Here is a 17,032-nt window from a genome sequence, read left to right on the forward strand (position 1 = left end):
GAACTTTCTATTTTGCAAGGCTCTTTCATGTTCGTTTTTCTATGAAATACTTAAAATTTCATGAATTTTGGAATATTTAAAATTAATTTAAAATTTAAAATATTTAAAATATTTAAAATTCTCATTTTACAGAAGAGGAATCTGAGAGTCAGAGAAATTTGGTGATTTGCCACCGTTTAGCTCTGAGAGACAAGAGGATATAGAGCTCCCTTGACTATTCTGTGTAGGCCGTTGCCTCTTATTACTAAGTCATGTATTTGGCTATCAGATAAAAATAAGCAATTATCACCAGACTTCCTGGGTTGGCCTGCAAAAAATGAAGGCAAAAAGTTTGTAATTATTTGCTGACACAGGGCTATGTATATCAACAATAAGGATCATTCGGGTCCAGGACTGTTTCTCCTTAATAGATCATTAATAAAATTGCTTGAGAACTTTATTCCTTATTCTGCTCACCGTTGCCTGCTCTCTGGAAGTGAAGATAACGGCCACTCAGTATGACTGAGGCTTGCCAAAGATGACTCTTTTTTGACATTTCCTCCACTACCAGCCTGTCTTCAGACTACTTTTTCTCCTCCTGACCAAATGAAAGTATTAGGGTCAAAGTAACCATTCCAGAGTGAATTGCAAGGGCCGAAGGCCATTGTTAAAAATGTGTGTAGTTTTAACAGAGAGTGAAAGAAACACAGTCTTGCAAAATTGGCTCTGGCAGGGGTGATCAGCTGTGACCAAGGGAGTGATGCCAGGTCAAACAAACAAAAACTGGTATCAGAGGGATTATGCATGCTTTGCTGTAGTGTGAACAGGATATGTTGAAGGGCAGGCGGTGTGTGACCTGAACACAAATCTTCATGTGTAGAACCTCACAGCTTTTCCTCAGGCTGGCTGTGGATAAGTCTAATTATTAACTTTCAATTTAATTTTCCCACAATGATTTGCAGGTTGGATTTATTTCAAACTGCAAAGTTTGTCCTGTCTCCCCTGCTGAAAACTCAACCTGAAAAATGAAAACTCAAGCTGTGTCCCTTCTGCCTCTCATAATTTGTAAAACAAAATTCGTAAACTGTACACAAAAAGCTGCACTGGACATGAACTTGTGACTTAAGGAGAAGGTAATTCGTCATTTCTTTCTGTTTGTCTTTGTTGTCAATAAAGCAATGCTTATAAATTAAGTAAAAGCAAGGAGCAGTAAAAGCAAGGCTGAAGCTGAGTCTGTTGGGTAAGGAAAGATGTGAGATTATATTCAGTGTTTCTCAACGAGGATGACATAATCAGTATCATTGATCCCTTTCATGGCCCTTTCCACTCTCCATTCCCAACTGTTACTTTTGTTCTAATATTCTTTTCCAATTGATTTTTTTCAATACAGCCTCTAGGCATTAAGCAACAGGAATATTGTAGATGATTCTACTGATGCTTATGACAAGTAATATTTATTATGCAGGTTTGGAAAAATACAAATAAATGTCTTTTGAATATTTCAAGGGTTACTATCAGGTGTCATTGTAAAGTACAAAAATAGTTATGAAACACTTTCAGAATGAATCTAAAATCTCAACCTTGGTCATAGTAGCATAAAATGATACTTAACAGAGAATAGAGTCTTTCCAAAGCTTCCATCCACCAGAAGGGTAGCACCATGCTCAGACCTTACCACTGGTGTATTGGTTAGGTCAGTTCTTGAGGTAATGTCGAAAATAGATCTGAGTTTCACCTCCTTTAAACTCTGTTGAATTTTTTATTTATTCTTTGAGCCCTTAAATAAATTTATATAATTAAAACCTTAAATACTACACAGTAATAGTATATAATGATCAATCATATCCACATGCTGTAACTGTTAACTGTTTGCTCCTGTGTTGACTGTTTGCTCCTGAGAGTTAATTTTTAAACAACAAACCAATCCATCCAACCATCTCATATAATTGTAGTGAAACTAATTTAAATAAAGAGAGATATTTAGGAACCACTTGAGTAGATAAACTCCAACGTATGACCTAATTGATTTCTGGATGATTAAAAAGCAAGCTCACATAAATCAAACCCTTACTTCCTATAGCCATGATGTTATAAACTGAAACCCATTTTATACCTTAGAAATACCAAAGTCAGGGTGCCGGGGTGGCTAAGTTGGTTAAGCGTCCGACTTCTGCTCAGGTCACAGTCTCTGGGCTGGGAGTTCGAGCCCTGCGTCAGGCTCTGTGCTAACAGTTCAGAGCCTGGAGCCTGCTTCAGATTCTATGTTCCTCTCTCTGTCCCTTCCCCGCTCATACTCTGTCTCTCTCTCTCTCAAAAATAAATATTAAAAAAAAGAAAATTGAAAAAAAACAAAAAAGAAATACCAAAATTACTTTTATAAAAATTAACTCTCTATGAATCATAGACTTAAATGTAAAATACAAAAGTATAAAACCCCTAGAAGATAACAGGAGAAAACCTAGATAACGCTGGATATGATGATGACTTTTTAGATTCTACACCAAAGGCACGTACATGAAACAAATAGTTGATAAGCCAGACTTCATTAAAATTAAAACCTTCTGCTCTGCAAAATAACATATCTAGAGAATTAGAAGACAGGCCATAGCTTGGGAAAAAATATTTGCAATAGACCCATCTGATAAAGTACTGTAACTACAACAATTGGTTAAAGGATGCACAAGATAAAAAGATATAAGATATGACATCAAAAATGTAAAACATGGGGGGGGGCACAGAGTAAAACTAGAACTTTAGAATGTGATCAAACTTAAGTTGTTATCAACTTAAAATAGACTGTTATAGCTGTAAGTTGTTATATATAAGCCTCATGGGAACCACAGAACAAAAACCTATAGTAGGTACACAAGAAATAAGGAGATCACTAAAGAAAGTAATCAAATCACAAACGAAGAAAGCAACTAACAAAATGACAATAAGTACATAGCTGTCAATAATTTCTCTCTCCCTTTCTTTCTTTCTTTCTTTCTTTCTTTCTTTCTTTTAACATTTATTTATTTTTGAGAGACAGAGAGAGGCAGAGCATGAGCAGGGGAGGGGGAGAGCAAGAGGGAGACACAGAATCTGAAGCAGGCTCAGACTCTGAGTTGTTTGTTAGCACAGAGCCTGATGCGGGGCTTGAACTCATGAACTGTGAGACCATGACCTGAGCTGAAGTAAGATGCTCAACTGACTGAGCCACCCAGGCACCCCAATAATTACTTTAATTTAAATAAACTAAATTCTCCAATCAAGTCACATAGAGTGACTGAATGGATGAAAACATAAGGTTCATCTATATGCTGCCTACAAGAAAGATTCACTTCAGATGTAAGAACACGCACAGACTGAAAGTGAAGGTATGGAAAAAGATCTTATTTGTGGATGGAAACCAAAAAATTGGGTAGTTATATTTATATCAGACAAAATAGACTTAAAAACAAAGACTGTAATAAGAGACAAGGAAGAGCATTCCATGATGACTAAAGAGGTCAATCCAACAAGAGAATATAACATTTATAAATATGCACCCAACATAGAAGCACCTAAATATGGAAAGCAAATATTAACAGACCTAAAGGGAGAAATGGCGGTAAAATATATTAAGGAACTTTAATACCCCACTTACATCAATGAATAGATCATGTAGACAGAAAATCAATAAGAAAATATTGGCCTTAAATGACACCTTATACCAGATGAACTTAACAGATATATACAGGAACATTCCATCCAAAAGCAACAAAAGATACCTTCTTCTCAAGTGCTCATGGAACATTCTCCAGGACAGATCATATATTATGCCACAAAAGAAATCTTAATAAATTTAGGAAGATTGAAATCATATCAAACATTTTTTTAACCATGATAGTATAAGAGAAGAAAACCAGAAAATTCACAAATATGTCACATGCTATTGACCACAAATGGTTTAAAGAAGAAATCGAAAGACAAATAAAAAAATATCTTGAGACATTGACAATGGAAATGCAACAAACCAAAATTTATGGGATGCATCAAGAGCAATTCTAAGAGAGAAGTTCATAGTAATAAGTGCCTACATTAAGAAACAAGAAAATCCTTAAATAAACAACCTAATAACAATATATAACACTACTGCTAATAATATAATAAATATATAATATAATTTGATGTTCTCAATAGATGCAGAAAAAACATTTCACAAAGTCAACATCCATTTATGATTAAAGCTCTCAAGGAAATAAATACAGAAGAAATTTACTTCAACACAAAAAGGCCAGCTGAAAAAGCCAATAGTTAACACCATATTTAATAAAGCTTTCCCTTGAAAATCCAGCACAAGGCAAGAATGCCCACTCTCACCACTTCTATTTAATGTAGTATTGGAAATCCTAGCCAGAGCAATGAGACAAGAAAAGAGAAATAAAAGGCATCCAAATTGGAAAGGAATTAGTAAAATGATCTCTCCTTGCAGATGACATGATCCATATATGTAGAAAACCCTAAAGACTCAACAGCAAAAGACTATTAGAACTAGTAAATGAATTTAGTAAAGTGAAGGATACAAAATCAACATACAAAAAGCAATCACATTTCTGTACACAAAATAATAAGCCATCCAAAAAGGAAATGAAAGAATAAATTCCATTTGCAACAGCAAGACGAAGAATAAAATATTTAGGAATAAACTTAATCAAAGAGGTAAAGCCTTGTAAACTGAAAAGTATGAAACACTGATGAAGGAAATTAAAGAAGACACAAGTAAATTGAAAGACATTGTGGGTTCATGGATTGAACTTTGCTAAAATGTCCATTCTACCCAAAGCCATCTATAGATTCAATGTAATCCCTATAAAAATCCCAATGGCATTCTTTACCCTAAAATTCATATGGGACCACAAAACACCCTGGATATCCAAAAGAATCTTGAACAAGAATAACAAAGCTGGAGGCATCACATTTCCTGATTACAAAATATATTACAAAGTTATATTAAAACAGTATAGTACTGGCATAAAAAAGACATATAGACCAATGTAACAGAATAGACAGCCCAAAGTAAATCCATGAATTTATGGTCAACTGATCTTTGACAAAGGTGCTAAGAACACATAATGATGAAAAGATAGTTTCTTCAATAAATGGTGTTGGGAAAACTGGGTGTTCACATGGAAAAGATCTAAACTGGACCCCTCTCTCACACCATGTAAAAAAAATCAACTTTAGTGGATTAAAGAATTAAACATAGGACCTGAAACTGTAAGACTACTAGATAAAAACATAGGGAAAATTTTTGTTGGTATTGGTCTGGGCAATGACTTTTTTTTAAAATATGGCACCAAAAGCACATGTAACAAAAATAAAATAGACAAATAAGATTGCATTAAACTAAGAAGTTTCTGCACAGCAAAGGAAATGATTGAGAGTGGAAAAGAAACCTGCAGAATAGGAGACAATATTTACATACCATCTATCTGATAAGAGATTAATATCCAAAATATATAAGGAGCTCAAACAACTCAACAGCAAAAAACCCAAATAACCCAATTTAAAATGGGCTAAGGACCTGAATAGGACCTTATTTCTCAAAAGGACATACAAATGTCCAACAGGTATATGAAAAGGTGCTCAACATCACAATTCATAAGATTAATGCAAATTGAACCCACAATAAGATATTATCTTACATTTGTTAGAATGGTTATTATCAAAAAGATAAAAGATAACAAGTGCTGGCAAGGATATGGAGAAAAAGGAACCCTGGTACACTGTTGATGGGAATGTAAATTAGTACAACCATTATGGAAAACAGTATGGTGGTTGCTCAAAAATGTAAAACAGAACGACCATATGATCCAGCAATACTATTTCTGGGTATATATCCAAAAGAAATGTAACTAGTGTCTCCAAGAGACATCTGCATCCCTACATTCATTGCACAGTTATGCACAATGTTTGATGTACAAAAACAACCTAAGTGTGTATACACAGCTTTAAAATGGAAAATAATCTTGCCATTTGCAACAACATGGGTGAACCTGAAATATATTATGGTAAGTGAAATAAGCCAGACACAGACAAATACTGCATAATCTTACTTATACATAGAATCTAAAACATTTGAACTCTTAAAAGCAGAGAGTAGAAAGGTGTTTTCCAGGAACTGGGGGATGGGGAAAATGGGGAGATGTTCAAAGAGTTTACAGATTCAGTTATGCAGGATGAATAAGTTCTAGAGATCTAGTGTAGAGCATGGTCATTTTAATGAGTAATATATTGTATACTTCAAATTTGCTGAGAAAGTTGATCTTAAGTTGTTCTCACTGCTCCCAAATATAGTAACTATGTAACTATGTTAATTAAATTGATTGTAGTAATCATTTTACAATGTATATGTATAGTAAATGATTAGGTTGTACACCTTAAATACATACGCTAAATTTGTCAACACTTCAATAAAACTGAAGAAAAAGACTGATCATTGAGAAATTTTAACAATTTGAACTGTTCTTATAAAAAATGATTCATTTGTAATCAACTAGGTATTATATATTTCATTATATTTTGATCCTTTGAAAGATAATTTTCTATGCAGAAGAAATTTTTAGCCAAACAGTATGACAATAGCAATAATGCATTGCCTGCCCCTAATATTTTGAACAAGAAGCTGTTTTCTATGTTTTGTTTGACAAAGGGATGGTAAGTAGTGTTTTCTCTGTTTTTACAGAAACCAATGAAGGAGTCCTATTACTTTAATGTCTTTTTTCTCCTGTGCAGAATATTTCTTCAATTTCTTTCCAGATGAGTGTGATTTTAATTTTTCATGTTAAAATCAAACTGAAAAGTACAATTTTTTTTTATCATTGAGGAGGGTAATTTATAATGTATGTGTTTGCAGAAGTGAGATATTTAATCAAGTATTTAAAATAAATTTAAATCATCAGTGCTTATTGCCCTGATTACAAAAGAGGCATCCTCTTATGTAAAATAGAAATTTATGGACGTGTGTTTTCAATCATTTTGAGTACAGATATGCATTTAGAAAACTCTTCAGGTTTATTGAAGTTCCTCTGCTCTAAAGGACCAGTTTTAGTTAATAGGTTTTTCATTGTCTTCATCCTTTTTATGGTGCACAGTTACAGGAAATATAATGGAATATTTCTATAGTGACAGTCATTAGAAAATCCAAGATATGGAAATGAATGTTGGGAAAAAAAACTATGTTTGAAGACGTAAATAAACCTTGCTTCTAGATTCTCTGTATCATATGCTTTATTCTCTAATTAGAGATAAATATAACAACATGGAAGCAACAAAAAGTGTTTAATTGCGTTATCTCTTTATGGGTTCTTTTGCTGTTTCAGAGTGTTTTTTAAAGGCATTAAAATCATTTGTGGCAGTTATCAAAAAGTCAGTCTTGACAGGTTTTCTAACAGTCTAAATTCCTTACAATTTAATAACTTGAGTGCCTTGCTATTGTGGGATCAAGTCATAGGAAAATTGTCCTCACCCACACTTTGAAGGAAAATGCTGTGGCTTCGTAGAGACCCTGTCTGAAAGTTATAGGAAGCTTTGCTACTTTGAATGAGGTTTCAAATAATCCACAGAAAAGGTCAGAACAGAGGCCAATTTCTGTACAGAGTTGACTTCTCTCGCCTGCCACATTACTGCCAATATAATGTGAAGGAAAATTTATGAAGTCCATGAGGCAGATATATCCTGGGCAGACACAGTAGGAGCACTGGTAATGTGAGAATAACTTAAAGGGTATAGAAATCACCACCTCCCACCCCAACTCCTCCATGTCTGAAATATCTTCTCATATCTGTCTTGGTTCTTAAGAGTATATAATTCAGTATTTATTTCTTTGGAAAAAGTTGCTACATATGCAGGAATCCTCGTTTTTTAAAAATTTTACATATGATAAATTTTGCTTAGTGAAAATTTTACAGAATTGTGGGTCAAAAGATTTTTAAACTGTTGGAAATATAAAAATGAATGACGTAGAATCCTTGCCAATATTCTCACTGTCTAGTAAGAAAAGACAGACATATGTTAAAAATAGTGTGATGAACTTTTGCATGTACTATGATAGAGTGTAGATTATTGTGAGGGCACAAGTGAATGAATGACAAACTCTACTTGTTGGGACGGTTAGAAATTGCTTCATAGAGGAAAGGATAATAGAGTGTTGAAGAATTAATGGATATGTCCCAGGTAGACAAAGAGATAAAGTATCCTCAAGTAAAAGGAGCCCCTTAAGTATCAAGTCCTGGAAATGTAAAGCAGATTTGGTTATTTGAAGAAATTGCAGACTGTTGGCCATAGATGGGATGAAAAGAGAAAGTGAAGAAGTGATGAGGGAAGAACAAGAAGTGAAATAAAATGGGGGAGTAGCCAAGAGTTTGATTATCGGTCACATTTTGTACCTGGATAAGGCATTTGGAATTTATTACATTATCAACATGGGGGGCATATAATGATTGCAGTCAGGGAAATGATATGGTCAGGTTTGTGTACTGGGTAATTTTAGTCATGCTATTTAGAATGGAATGGATGGGAGACTTGAGGTAGAGAGACCATTAGAACACCACTGCAGCTGGTGAGTTCAGATATGGTAAGGCCTTGGACTAAGGCAATATCAGTAGGAATGGAGAGGAGGGGAGTATCTGTGAGTTGGGTAGTGTCTTTTATAAAGATAAGGAGTACATCAGCAAGTACAGTTTGAAGAGGAAGATGATTTCAGTTTCAGTTGTTGAGTTTCAGATGTCTGTGGATAGATATGCACATAAGGGGCACTTAATTTAGATGAGTTGAATGATTAAATGAATGGCCACATGAGCATGGGGCTAGAGAAAAAGTCTGGCCTGGAGACAGAAATGAGCACATAGGTGGTAGATGAAATCAAGGGAAAGGATGGAATCACTCCAAGGTAGCTTGTAAAGGAGGAAGAGATAAAGATCAAGATTAGAACTCTGGGGAACTCCACTGTTTAAAGAGCAAGTGTAGGAGCAAGAGCTGCAAAGGAGACTGAGAATATGTGGGCTGAGTGGTAAGATGGGGAGCCCAGAAAGCTTAAAGTCACAGAAACCAAGGGAGGACAGAGTTTTATTGTTGGGGGAGGAGTTAGCAGCACTGAAATGCTGGAGAGAGATCAAATATGCCGAGAGCTAAAAAGATCCCCTGGATCTTTTCAGGGATCTTTAGTGACTTTGCTTGAGGAATTTAAGTAGTGGTGAAAGGGGAACTTGCTCTCAGTGGGCTGAAGAGTTAATACAGTGATGAGAAATGATCATCCAGTGTAATTTATTTTTAGGAGTTGTTTGTAAGTGGAGAGATACACTAAGAGATGGAGGGATTTTTATTTCCTCTTATTGTTTATTTTTAATGGCTTTATTGAGGTATGATTGACATATATGCATTGTGTATATTCAAAGTGTACAACTTGTAATAATTTTTGTCTTGCGTTTGGTGCCCATCCCTGCCTTCAGCACCACTGTCTTCCCAAATAGGGATCCATTCTGCACTACTCATTCTGTTCCTCTAACAAATCTACCCAGAACAAGCACTGAACTAGGAACAAGGAGACTTGGATTCTAGTCTCATGTCTTGTCCCAGCAAGTTTTATGAACCTATACAAGTCCCATAATTTGTCTTTCAGGTTAGTTATTTTAAAACTATAACAGTTGAGAAGGCCCCTTCCAGTGTTTTTTTCCCGTATTTCTTTGATAACTCTTGCATACAAAGCTATAAACATATTTGTTGATTGATAACTTAAATGGCATCTGTCTTTGTGGTCATTTGTGTTGTAATAGTATTCAAAACCTTTAAGAAGGGTTCTAACAGTGTAGATTCCAGATACAAACAATAGGTGGGGGATTTTGGAGGGCACTGTACCTTCCTGTCACTCTAGAAATTATTCCATGTTGTTACATTTTCCACGTGTAGAATTGACTCTTCCATATGTTGTTTGAGATGAGAAGCTAGATAAGAAACAATAGCCAAAAGTTGTTCCAAACTCTGGTAATGAGGCAACTTTTGAAGCCTGCTGGGAGTCACTATTGATAACAACTCCATCCTTTCAAGAATTGCTTGTCAAGCCAAAAATCTTAGGCTCGTCCTTGATTCTTTTTTTTTTTTTTAATTCCACCCTCCATTCATTCCCTCAGAAAATCATATTGCCTCTACATACATTAAGAGGCTGATAATTTCTTGCCATCTCTGTTGCTACCAGCCTGGCCTATTCAGCCACCACTGTATTTTGTCTGTATTATTGCAGTAGTCTCTTAGCTAGTCTCAGTGCTTCCACTCTTGCCTCCCTACTCCTTCTCAAAGTAGCTACAGTAATCTTATTAAATCATAAGTCGGGTCATGCTACTTCTCTGCTCAAAACTGTTCAATGACTCCCCATTTCATGCAGAATTAAAACCAAATTCCTTATAAGGTCCTCTCAGGCTGTATATAAACTGGTTCTCTGTTTGTTCTCTGACCTCATCTGCTACTTATCTCTCCCTCATTCACTTTTTTTCCAGCCTTATGTCCTTATGTGTCTTCAATCATACTGAGAACTCTCAAACCTTAGGGCCTTTGCTGGACGCTTCCTCTGCTTGTAATACTCCTATGTATCTTCAGGGCTCATCTCCTTGAAACCTTTGTTTATTATTATTATTATTATTTTTTTTTTTTAACAATTAGAAAGTTATTTTATTTTTTTTATTTTTTTTTTATTTTTTTTTATTTTTTTTTTATTATTATTATTTTTTTTAATATATGAAATTTACTGTCAAATTGGTTTCCATACAACACCCGAAACCTTTGTTTAAATGTCATCTTTACAATGATGCCTGACTATCCCATTTTTTAAAAAAAGTTTACTTATTTTTGAGAGAGAGAGAGAGTGAGAGTGAGAGAGAATCCTAAGCAGTCTCCACCATCAGTGCAGAGCCTGATATGGGGCTCGATCTCATGAACTGTGAGATCGTGACCTGAGCTGAAATCAAGAGTCAGATGCTTTACCAACTGAGCTACCCAGGCACCCCTGACTATCCCATTTAAAATTAAATCTCACTCTTTATTTTCAGTTTACACTTCTGTTCCCTAATCTGCTGTTCTTATTTTCACCAGGGCACTTGTGATGTGTATAAGTTACTTGCTTACTGTGTTTAATATTTATTTTGTTTCTTCCTGGTAAAAAAAAATCAGATTTAAAAAATTATTTTATTTTATTTTTTTAAATTGAAGTGTAGTTGACACACAATGTTCCATTACCTTCTGCTGTACAACATAGTGACTCAACGGGTTGATATGTTATACTATGCTTACCACAGGTGTATACCATTCAATGCTATTTCAATATCACTGACTATATTCCCTGTGTTGTACCTTTCACCCTTGTGATTTATTCATTCCATAACTGGAATCTTGTATTTCCCACTCCCTTTCACCCATTTGGCCCATTCCCCCACCCCTCTGGCAGCCATCAGTTTGTTCTCTGTATTTATGGATATGTTTCTATTTTTTATTAGTTTCTTTATTCTTTTGTTTTGTGTTTTAGACTCCACATGTAAGTGAAATCATATAGTACTTGTCTTTCTCTGTCTGACTTATTCAAGGTTCATCCATGTTGTTGCAAAATGGCAAGGTAAAATCAGAGATTTTTGTGTGTAGTTAGTTCACTGACGTATTCTAATCACTTAGAAAAGTGACTGGCACATAGTAGTCACTCAGTAAATACTGATTGTTGTTGAATTAAGAACAACAGTGGCTGCTATGGTCTGAATGTTTGTATGACCTCAAAATTCATGTGTTGAAACCTAACCCCCAAGGTGATGATATTAGGAAGTGGGGCCTTTGGGAGGTGATTAGGTCATGAGGGTGAAGACCTCACGGAGGGATAGATGGGGCTCCACTTAGATCTCTCACTGCTCCTGCCATGTGAGGATACAATCACAAGTCTGTGACCTGGGAGAGGGCCCTCACTTGGCTGTGCTGGCACCCTGATTTTGGAATTCCAGCCTACAGAACTAAGAGAAATAAATTTCTATGGTTCATAGGCTACCTAGTCTCTTGTAGTTTGTTACAGAAAGCCAACAGAATAAGACAATGGCTGCTTATATTTCCATAACAACTTACAGTTTTTAAAATACACTTACTTTGTTTTTAGGAGGTTCTAATAATATGGAAATGGCCTGGGAGCTCTTCCATAACCAGTGTTAAGAGATTCTCCAGGGACAGTAGAACCCTAAGGGACTGGGAGAGAAGGGATACATATTTGATGATCAGTGACCCTGAAAAATCCATTATACTCAGGTGCGTTTGTGCAAGTGACCAGTTGTATTAGTGATTTGTTGGTTGGGGCTATAGAAAATAGAAAGAATGATTTCAGAGATGAGATAAAGGAGGCATTGAAAAATGAGCATTGCCTTAAGTCACAATTTATGTCTGTTCCTTTTTTGATCATTATAATCAGAGAACATAGTGTTTGATTGGTTAGGCATCACTTAAGGAAGAGAAAAATTGGTTTACTTTTTAAGTCATGCCCAGATTTGTGTATATGAGGTTTATTCATTGAGTGTCCAATAGCGAAAATCCCATGCAAGCAATTTGAGAATGACAATGAATGGGAATAGATATACTAGAAGACTAGGGGCATTTTTTTGGAATGTGCACATTTATCCTGTGATGCACAGCCTAATGATTCCTTAGTGGTAATAGAAGAAAATACCAAACCAATTTTGTTTTTGAAATATTAGCAAATTTAGCATGAGATTAATAGCATCAAAAATATCTGTCCTATAAATCTGTGGAAACAAAGCTATTTGAACCTGTGTAAGCAAAGAAATATTTTATTTCTCCCTGAATAGATCAAATCTCCCACCATGCAATAACGGTTTACTTTTAGCTACAATAACTAGACTAGACTATGGAACAACTGAAGGACATAGATAGCTCCCTTGGGCAGAAAGAGAAGAAAGCTGTGTTTTGTAAATTCAACTATGGTCATCTATAACATTTAATCAGCTTAAGAAAATCAAATAAACCTCATTTGTATCTGAAACGTGTGTAGTAAATGGAAGATTAAATATAAAAGAATTAGATTTCAGGCTATAGGAATATGCTCCTCTGTTTCTAAAGTAAATCTGGATATAGAAGATGTATTGTTTGCCAGGAAGATATTAATTATATATTTAAATAATCACTGAGAACATGGAAAATAACATAAGCTGAAAATATATCATCACTATAACAAATTAACAACTCTATTGTTCTCTTCACATATATGATGGACTACATTTATTTTTAAAAAAAGCTTTTCCTTGCACAAGTATACATGGCATGAAACTGTTCTTATAAGCTATTCTAAAAGACTTTGTTGTTAAGTTTACCTGTTCAGCAAATAATAACAGCAATTAATGCCATGTAGCAGTTTCTCCCAAGTTTACCATCTATATATATCTGCAAGCACAGATGTTCAAATTACAGGATTTTAAAAATGTGATATGTTTATCTAAAAGTTAGTCTAGCTCTGGGGTACCTGACTGGCTCAGGTGGTGGAATGTGTGACTCTTGATCTCAGGGTCAAGAGTTGAAGCCCCGTGTTGGGCATGGAGCCTACCTAAAAAAGATAAATGAATGAATGAATGAGTGAATGAATGAATCTATAATGTTTATCTCTAATTTTTCTATTTGTAACACCCTTTAAATTTTGCTTCATTTTTTTCATTGCATATCTAGCTCCAACCATAGGAACTAGATGTCTAATAAGTTGACAAGAAACTGTTTAGTTTTTTTTTTTTAATTTTTTTAATGTTTATTTATTTTTGAGAGAGAGAGAGAGAGAGAGAGGAGGAGTGGGGGCAGAGAGAGAAGGAGACACACAATCTGAAGGAGGCTCCAGGCTCTGAACTGTCAGCACAGAACCTGATGCGGGGCTTGAACTCACAGACCGCGAGATCATGACCTGAGCCGAAGTCAGACGCTCAACTGACTGAGCCACCCAGGTGGTCCTGTTTAGTTTTTTTTTTTAAAGAAAAATAATACTTTATTCCCAATCTTTTGAAATCATAGCTATTAAAAATAATGAGACCAATGAATAATTATTCTAGAAAGCAGTATTTAAAAGCCCCTCACACTGGTAGAGAGATTGTCGTCAAGACAGGCTGTCCTAATATCTGGGAGGAAATTGTCCGGAGGTAAATATAATTTTTTTTAATAAAAATTCATGGCCATTAACAATTTGTACATTTTTAAAATATAAATTTTATCAGATATCAGGGGTTTGATATGCAATTAACAATTCCTGATGGATTGTAGCCTAGGTTAAATAATAAAGGCAAGAAATCTGGAAAAGATGATTACAGGTTGGCTATAGCAGCTACAACAGCCCAAGGGTAACCTTGTACTTTGTGAGCATCTCCATGCTTCCATTGGCCTTCCTTTCATGATCTCAAGATGGTTGCCACTGCTTTAGGAAGCAGGGCCACACAACCAGTATCCTGGGTAGAAAGGAAGGGGCTGGGATGCAAACTTCTTGTAAGGACTATCTTTTCATCTGGGAGCAACATTTTTTTTTTTTTTTTTTGAGAGAGAGAGAGAGAGAGAGAGAGCGAGCTGGGAAGGGCTAGAAAGAGAGAGGGGGGGAGAGAGAGAGAGAATACCAAGCAGGCGCCATGCTGTTAGCACATGGAGCCCAACCCTGGGCTCAATCCCATGAACTGTGAGATCATGACCTTAGCTGAAATAAAGAGTCAGATGCTTAACTGACTGAGCCACCCAGGCACCACTGGGAACAACATTTTATGTCAAAGCTTTCCAGAAGATTTTATCTTACGCTTCATTAAATATGACTGTTGTCATATGGCCACCTCTATCTCCAAGGAATATAGGGAAGAGTACCCAATGAAGGAGAATGGAATAATGGGATTTCTGTGACAAGTTTATATTAATCATGAGACATTTTCTAAGGTTAGCAAAAAGGCCTATCATTCCTGAAATTAAGGAATCTTAACCAGCTATCTGAATACAACTAAGATTCTGTTAGGGAAGACCTGAGATGATACTGAGAAACATTTTTTTCTGCTGTCCTGGAATTATGGCTAAGACCCAAAGCTGGCAATAAAAACAAAAAGTATTCCACCTATTACAATCCATACTCATCAGCAGTTGGGGCTAGCTGTCGTTCTTTAGGGCTTGTTGATATGTGCCAGTTCTGAGAAGAGGCTCTGATGCCCCCACCTGTCCTATCACTCATAGTCATTATAAGGAAGTAGGAAGTGGGATTTGGAAAAATGCAGTGTTTGTGAAGAAAGGCTATCCTTCATTCTCCTCAAGGCTAAGGAAAGGTGGGCGGGGAGAGAGAATGCCTGAAGATTGTGATGGCGGCAAGAAGGAGCTTGGCATTTGGTTTCCTGAATGATATCCATTCACATCTGCTTCTTTGAATTCTTGAATTATTTGGTAGCATGTGCACAAATGATCAGGTGAACTCACAGAAACTACTTGTCATTATTTACTTATTCTCGGGTCTTGTTGCATACATTCTTATTATGGAGGTCGGTTTTGTAGACTCCTGTACCCAATGGTTCTGAATAGTTGTATGAACATTGTTAGAGGTTAATGGTGCTATTTTGGTGGTCCTTCAGCTAGGAGCCTCAAAAAATCCAGATTATCTCTTTTCACCACCCCCCCCTTCCCTAGGTGTCTGTGCAAGTAACAGATACATCTAAGAAACATTAGCAGAATAAGCATCCAAGAACCACATTATCAATGATCATACAGGTTTTCAATAACTCCTGGTAAAGTACAATTGGAACATGTATCTTAGACTCAAGCCCTAAGCAGTGACCCTATGCGGTTTGGCTCCACTCCTCACCTAGTTCATGTATATTCAATGATGGAAGAATCAGAATAGTGAAAAGGCCAAGAGAAGTGAGAGGCTTGTGAAAAGCAGATACTTCTGCTCCAAATCTAAGCCTCTAGAGTCATAGCTCTAACTTGGGTTAGGATGAGGGTATAAGAAGGTCTTTGAATCAGATATGTAATTAAAAATTTAAAACTAAGAAGACTAAGTCAACAAAGCTGAGATTAGAGGGGTGCATGGATGGCTTAGTCAATTGAATGTCCCACTCTAGATTTTGGCTCAGGTCATGATCCCAGGATTGTAGGATCAAGCCCTGCATTGGGCTCTGTGCAGAGCACAGAGCCTGCTCAAGATTCTCAATCTCTCTCTCTCCCTCTGACCATCTCCCCCATTTATGTGCTCTCTCTTTCTAAAATAAAAAAAAAATAAAATTCAAAAACCCTGAGATTAGACTCTTCTAGTAACTAAAGTAGCTAAAAAATTATATAATCTGGTTATTATGGTGAGGGAGTAGTTCCTCAGAAGAAAAAGGAAGCCTAGAGGGAGAGATTTGGTATAGCTTTTTGGAAAAACAAACAAAACAACTATGTCATCTTGTAACTCAGTGAACTGTCTAATAAACTAGTCTCATAGATATGTTTGTGACTGTATATCAAGTACACAGTTGTCATGTCTGCACTATAGTATGTGTGTGTGTGTGTTTATGAAAGTATTTAGATACATATGAATTAATTTATTTTTAGCTATGAGCTCAAATAGAAAATAGAAAACTGATAGTAAAGTACAGCAAATTATTTAAAACCAGTAAGGGTCAATGGTAAAAGCAAGGCACCAGAGAATTTAACTACGGAGAATTGATGTAGTTAGTAGGATACCAATGTTTAGCCAAATACTCTAGAACGTTACTCATGAAGTAAGCATTATTCTTATGGGGCATATATTCTCCTTATATACTTGCTATGAGTCAATAACAGATTTAACTTTGAGTTTTCTAGAAGCCAGTGCAAAGCAGAAGCATATTTCTGTTTGTGATTCAAGGAAATATAATACAGGGGTGCTTGGGTGGCTCAGTTGGTTAAGTGTCTAATGCTTAGTATCAGCTTAGGTCCTGATCTCATGGTTCATGGGACTGAGCCCCACATTGGGCTCTGTGTACTAACAACATGGAATCTGCTTGGGTTTCTTTCTTATTCTTTATTTGCCCCTCCCCCA

The 17,032-nt window shown here is 35.8% G+C and overlaps 1 protein-coding gene across 1 annotated transcript in view; it reads left to right on the forward strand.

Annotated features, from left to right (window-relative positions):
* Window positions 1-17,032, forward strand: part of GRM1 (glutamate metabotropic receptor 1) — a 468,268-nt gene that overhangs the window by 2,067 nt on the left and 449,169 nt on the right. The window contains exon 2 of the mRNA XM_042940021.1: window positions 942-1,112. The gene's annotated coding sequence lies outside the window, so the exon portion shown is untranslated. The remainder of the gene's footprint in view (window positions 1-941; window positions 1,113-17,032) is intronic.

The sequence above is a fragment of the Panthera leo genome, chromosome B2, assembly GCF_018350215.1.
Source record: "Panthera leo isolate Ple1 chromosome B2, P.leo_Ple1_pat1.1, whole genome shotgun sequence".
Lineage (NCBI taxonomy): Eukaryota > Metazoa > Chordata > Mammalia > Carnivora > Felidae > Panthera > Panthera leo.